At 46.5% G+C, this 6,967-nt stretch overlaps 1 long non-coding RNA gene across 1 annotated transcript in view; it reads left to right on the forward strand.

The window, feature by feature from the left end:
- Window positions 1–390: 390 nt before the first annotated feature.
- LOC145657444 (uncharacterized) overlaps window positions 391–6,967 on the forward strand; it is a 19,859-nt gene continuing 13,282 nt past the window's right edge. The window contains exon 1 of the long non-coding RNA XR_014123108.1: window positions 391–516. This is a non-coding gene — a long non-coding RNA (uncharacterized LOC145657444). The remainder of the gene's footprint in view (window positions 517–6,967) is intronic.

The raw sequence follows: 6,967 nt of genomic DNA on the forward strand, positions 1-6,967 counted from the left end.
ACACACACACACACACACACACACACACACACACACACACACACACACACTCTCACACACGCACGCACGCACAGAGGCAATCCGGGGAAGAACAGAGTGTGCACTTTGTACACAGCTATTTATATCAATAAGTCCCGTGCTGAGAGGCACAAAATGAGCGTTTAAGCTGGAGGCACTGCCGGGCAGTCTGGCGGGTGGGGGCACCAGCACAGGCACCAAGCAGGTGGCCCGGGCACGCGTGTGTGGGTGGGTGGGTGTGTGGGTGGGGCGTTTGGTCACAGGGCAGGGAGAATAAGAGCTAGATGGAGGGTGTATAAACATGGACGGGCGGAGCAGGCGCAGACAGAGGGAGGCGTGTGTTTGGATGGAGTAATGCGGGTGGGGGTGCCCGTGGTTTTACAGCCGCTGGCAGCACTGGCTGGGTAGTGGGCATGCTGGAGGAAGTAGGGTGGGTGTGTGGGCCGGCGGTACCGACAGCTGGAGGAGGTGTTAAGATAAAGAAGAACATTCAGCACTGTAAGTATGAACCCTGAGAGCAGAAAGAGAGAAAGAGACAGAGAGAGAGAGAGGGAGGGAGGTGACAAAAAGGCATTAGAGATCTAGCAGGGAGGAGCAGGGAGGAGCGAGCGGAACGAGTGAGAGCATCATAGTGGGAGGTTCCGGCCCTGCTGGAGCCTCCTCAGGTCAGCGAGCCTCCCCAGAGGGAGGGCCGAGCGAAACACCATCAATTCCCACAAACAAAGAGCTCCTGGAGCCACCAGCGTACTGGCATATGTCATAGGGCTTCTGCTCGCTTTAACACGTCACACACACACTTAATTAGTCAAGTTAACTCCCCTGCTGTCTGCTCTCACCACAGCGCTAGGTGTGCATGTGTGCGTCTGCACTGAAAAGTTACATCTATTTAGTTTGGCCTTTAAAAAAGGTAACCTGAAGCACAAAGATTTAGATTTGTATATCAGGGTGTCTAAAAGTGTGACAAACATGCTATTGTAATTAACTTAAAAATAAGTTTTTATTTAATTTTCTCAGTAATTGCTCATTAAACACATGCTTCTACTTAAATATAAGCCTCATGCTTTGCTAAACTGATTGCCATGTAGAATAAAAGCCACAGCCCATCTGCATCACAACATGGACGTTGCATGAACTTTCACTGGATTGTGTGAATGCGCGTGTGTGTGGGAGGGAGTGTGGGTGTGAGAGTGTCGGTGGGGGATTGTGTGTGTGTGTGTGTGTGTGGGGGGGTTGTCTTTATTGGGCTGGCAGTAGAGTCATTACTGTGCTGTGTGCAGACTGTGTGCTTCCATGCGTTACACAGCGGCGCACACACATGTACACACATGCGCGCAGACACAAACACTCACACATGCGCAAACACGCAGGCGTCTGTGTTCCTCGCAGGACTCCCTGTGACCCCTGCTTCACCACTGCCAATGCAATTTAGCTGCCTGATGACATGCCGCTTTTATAAGCCTTTGAATTCAGATGTGTGTGCACGCTGGTGTTCGTGTGTGTATGTCTGTGTGTGTGTGTGTGGGGTGTTTGTGTGAAATGTACTGAACTGGTCACGGGCATCACGAACCCTGTCTCTCTGTCTCGGAGGGCAGTGAGCCCAGGCAGGGGCCGTACAGGGGTGCCCTCTCACCTCTCCTGAAACACTGCACAAATTGGATGTGTGTATGTGTATGGACGAGCTGCTTTGTAGTTCTCACCAGGTAATTGCACAGCAGGTGAAAAAGAACAAAAGTCCAATGTGGCGCACTATCAGTGCGGACGACTTTAGCACGAGGTAACCCATAGGCAGGTGGATATAGTATTCATGCAGATATCTGGCACTTATTAAAATGGCTCCGTGTTAGTCTCCAACCAGAGGCTCCAGGTCGCGCTCACAACAGCTCTCCCTTTTTTCTGTCTTTATTGGCATTCAACTGGGATCAGTTCAGCCATGCTTCAAAGAGAGGTGCCAGGATTGCCCTCGGGTTCAGGTCGGACTCGCACTGGTGTCATGTGACTCGGTACCACAAGAGCGCGATGGGCAGTTTTTGTCACTGGGAAGGAATATACCAGCCAATCAGATTCTGCCCCAAGCTTCACCGTCCCGGAATGACTGCTGCATTTTCTACAATACGGCCCCCAGAGCAGGCGTCACTGTTTTTGAGAAGGTCATTTCTGATCAACAGCTTATCTACGAGTAGGACCAAAATAAATGCATTGTAACAAAAGGACATTTTTCCATTTTTCCTTAAATAAATGTAAAGAACAGAGGTATAGTAGGGTGCACTTTGTGCAATCAAAATGGTCCCAAATGGCCACGCTTTTTGTTCATGCATTTGTTCTCCTGTGGGTTAAATGCTGATATATTTTTCTTTTCAAACTAAGAATACAAAGTGAGTTATTATTTACTGCTAAGTGATATGCACCCGATAACCCTTTGATGTCACATGAAAGCCGCCATACTTTCATATTCATTTAATTGGTCATTATGAACATTGAAGCAATAAGCTGTTTCCATGTCGTATTGCTCCTGTCTCCTATAAAACTGTGCTCAGGTTTTATGAACATTCACCCTGAAGGGTTTGGTGCCTCCTGTTCCACTCCGTAAACAGTGCCGAGGACATGAAAGACCAGACCAGAGATGTAAACCGCCTTTCTGTTGATCAAGCCATGAGCGCAGATTAGGTCCACTGTATATGCTTGTTTAGGGTCTGGTCAAAGATTTACAACACCCCCTTGGGGTAAAGTAGTGTCTATAAGCTCTGCCTCTCATTGTCTAATTTAGGTCTTTGAAGTTCACTAATGTAGCTTTTAATAGTTCTCTTTAATGGGTAAGTGTAGCAGCCAACCTAGGTCAAACTCCTTCGCAACACACATTTAGAGACTCTCGTGAATACGGAAGTTGTTTTTTTTCTGATCAAAGTGTAAGTGTGATCTTTTGGTTTGGGCAGAGGTGAGTCAGGTGTAGGCTTCATTGTAGGCCTGCTGTGTGTATTTTGAGGCAAAAATGACCATGAGCAGAAAGGGAACACTGGTTAAAATATCAAATCAGTCGGAAGTCATTCCAATTGAGTCCTGAAGTTGGTTCATTGGATTTAATCTGACAATACTGATACTAATGACTCATTAAATAAATACGAAATAACCAGTGGAAACATCAGGTATCAGGAAACTGGCTCAGAGGTTTGGGACATATTATTATTTGAGTGACTGACTAGTGGAATCAAAGCTAAAAAAGTAAAAAAAAAAAAAAAAAAAAGATTAGGAATTAGAAAACAAATTAGGAAACTGCATTAAAGCAATAATGAGTTAGTCAGATGAAGAAAAAAACCTGTGTATGTATTTGTGTCAAACAAGGGTGACACAGAGGCACAAAGACTTCAGTCTTCGGAAAGCGAATGTGGGGTGTATAGAATTTTTTCCCATTCAGAGCTATTCTGTGTACATATGCTATCTCTCTGCCTAACACACACACACACACAAACACACACACACACACTCTCTCTCTCTCTCACTCTTTTTTCTTTTATTCTTTCTTTCTTTCTCTCGCTCCCTCTTTTCCTCTTCCCATATCTATCTGTCTATCTACCTGTCTTTCTCTTTCCCTTTGCAGTGTGTAGAATAGCGATCGCATGTGGCCTGTGTGGGTGTTAAGGAGTGCTGCGTTGGACAGACAGAGAGATGCCTCGCCAAAAGGGATTTGTCCCCGTGAGCCTGAGGCAGAGCAGAGGCTGCTCTGCCATTTGCATTCCTGAATTGCTTAGCTGGTCAAGCATGCGTCGTGTGGCGTGCCAGGCTGCCTTTGAAGAGTGTCATAGCAGCGTACACCCTCCATACAGGAGCTCCCCAAACCCACCCCCAACCCTCCCTCCCCGGCCTTTACCCAACAAATATGGATTATGTTAACGTGGACTGGGAATTGAGGTGGATATGCTAATGTGTCCCCCACTGGGCTGTGTGTGTGTGTGTGTGTGTGTGAGAGTGTACACAAGTGAGGGAGTGTGCAGAGACGCCGAGTGGCAGTGTATGGCAGCACAGTCACTGTTTGGCAGGTCTATCATTCCATCATTAAAGGCCACATTATTACTTACAACCAGGCTTGCACGACGACCGCAGCAGGACGGCGGGCCCTCTGAGACTAGCCTGCTGCGTCCTTCGCTGCTCTTTTGCCTCCTTTTCCTCGTTTTGCTCCGTCCTTTTGTCTGCGGCGTCCAAGGAAAAAGCCGAGCTTTTCAGGCCAGCCTCTGCCCTCCACTCAGCTGGAGGGGCGAGTCGGCCTACTTTGGTTTTAAGGCATTCTGACACGGTCAAGAAGCCAAAGCCATCTCACGCACGGGATCAGTTCCTCTCCTGAAATCGGTGTAGGCCCTTTTCCATTTGGTTTTCCAATCTGATTTGCGGTGAAGTCAGCTCTAGCTAAGCGCGGTGATTTTTGACTGTAACTTTACTCATCCGACTGCTGACGAGGTAAATCGCAGGCGGAAAACAGCGCAGCCTTAAGCAGTTGTCTCAAGACCAATCGTTGCGTCACCCTGCATAAGATTCCCTTCTGTATTATTATTGAACTACGGCGTTAAGCTTTGTGCTGGTGAAGCAGAAATATAATGGTAGCTTATGTGGCAGTGCACACTGGGGAAATCTCAGTGTTCCTCTGATATAAAGAGTCATAACAGTAGCATTAAGGAGAATATCTAAATGCCTTTAAATATGTTTCTGCTCCGCTGCCTCGGGCTAATATTGCAGACTCCGTCTCTACTAAGGGAGCAGACTAACACTGTACCTCTGAGGAACTCCTTGAGTACAAAATGTGAGATATTCTGTCTGAAATATTCTGTCCGAAATAACTCCATGCCCTTAAAGACATTTTAGGTGTCATTTCTGATTAATACCTTTTTTTGTAACAAATTGCCTTTGATATTTTAATATTTTGGGCTTCTGATCACCCAGATTTCAGTTTTGCTGCATCGAAGATAGATAGATAGATAGATAGATAGATAGATAGATAGATAGAAAGAAAGAAAGAAAGAAAGAAAGAAAGAAAGAAAGAAAGAAATGTCCACAGCCCACATACATGAGCAGATGCTGGGTGTGTCACCTGGTAATGCTCCATCAGACCCCTGTGGCCACTGCCAGTTCCTGCTTTTCAGGGCTCGCTTCCTTCCGTCTTGGGTCTAAGTGAAACACGTGCTCGCTGGGGTCCAGGTCAGGTGACTGGACTTGGCCAGTCAAGAGCATTCCAGTTTTAGATCCTCAAAAGCTCCATAGTTGCTTTAGCAGTATATTCTGGGCTCTTGCACTGGCGTTCATGCATGCCACCATGTTTCACCGGTGAGATGGTACTCTTCGGGTCATGAGCTGCTTCTCGTTTTTCTGCGCGCTTCCAGACTGCACTATTTACAGTGCGTTCCAGTTTTCTTTTGTGTGTGTGTTTTTAGTAATGCTCTGATCTGGATCTCTGCTCTTTAGTCCAGTCACAGCTGTGGTTTTCTGCTCCTGTTAAGATGTAGTGTTGGAGAAAACAAACGGCCACTGACATCCCATTCAACCCCGTGAAGAATTATCATCGCCAAAATGACAGAATTAATGGAGGCAGAGGAAGATTTGAACCTCAGTCCCCAGAGCAGGGGGCGGGAGCTAGACAGACTAGGGGGACGCTGGCTCTGGTAGACATGCTGAATTTGCTTGGGGCATTGTTAGCCTTCACAGCATCCAGTCCTGGATTTAGCATAGCCTGCAGCTCATGTGGGTCCCCTTTTTTACACACACACACACACACACACACACACACACACACACACACACACACACACACACACACACACACACACAGAGCCCTGGACTTGCCCCCAGGCAGTCAGCTAGTTTGGAGAGGCTCAGATGAGGCACATTAAAACGCCAGTGATAAATTTGGCATGACAACTCCAAACCGCATCGCTTTTGTCTGTAATTAATTCCACTGGTGCCCGAGGCCCCTGCCGGCCCCCTACCAGTGTGGGGGCCAACGAGGATACTGCCCTAACAGCATGCCTACAGCCATGCCAGCACATCCCTGCTATGACAGTGTAATGACGGCGTTACAGCAGCATCACAGCACCTTAACGAGGCTGCACACAGTAAAAGAATGATGGACCTAAGAGTGCACCTGCAGCCATAAATACAGCACCGATGACATCTCATGTTCAGACTGTACAGTGCCAAGAATAAGGAGTGAACATTACAAACATGTCAATACCTGCGGTTGCCATTCCAGTATTACTTTCATTTTTTTTTTTACATGGATCTGGCTGTGGTTTTGAAAACATGCAGGGCTCTTGTCGTTTAACGCCCACTGGGCACATGACATTGGTTTTATATCGGATGTTACTTTTATATGGTTTTATAAAAACAGATGTTTATTTGAAAGGTTGCTGTCGCCTTTGGTTGGTAATGAATTATCAGTCTAAAAGCATGTCTAGAATGGCTTGAAAAGCCAGTGTGATGATGGTCTCTGATGTTGGTGATGACCAGCATAGATCACGCTGGGCATCTCACCACCCTGACTGCTTGCAAAAGCTTGCGAGCAAAACAAGAAAATCATTGTGTCTTCCTTTGTGTTGACAGAATGAGCATCTACTGCCCAGTCTGGACCTTAGACAGCCTTATGGCAACTGTAAAAGCTATCGGACATATGTGGGATGCGAGGGACTCAATTTTAGGATCACCAGACAGGATTAGGGCAGATTATGATGCCACAAAAAAGAGCCACATTCCTCTTCTTTGTTCTAACAGGCCGAAATATTTTTCTAGAAGCAGAGACTTTTAGACAGACGGGTACTGAGAAAGGCAGATTAAAGGAGAGGCTGTAAAAACTGAATTATAGTTCTACATCCTTTAATTACTGTTAATGCACCTCATTAAACGAAATATAGTTGAGTGTGGACATTAGGATTGTCCCACTGCAAAGCAATTTATCTTGATTTTACCACAGTGT

Source organism: Electrophorus electricus, chromosome 4 (assembly GCF_041902795.1).
Source record: "Electrophorus electricus isolate QZ-2024a chromosome 4, ASM4190279v1, whole genome shotgun sequence".
NCBI classification, from domain to species: domain Eukaryota; kingdom Metazoa; phylum Chordata; class Actinopteri; order Gymnotiformes; family Gymnotidae; genus Electrophorus; species Electrophorus electricus.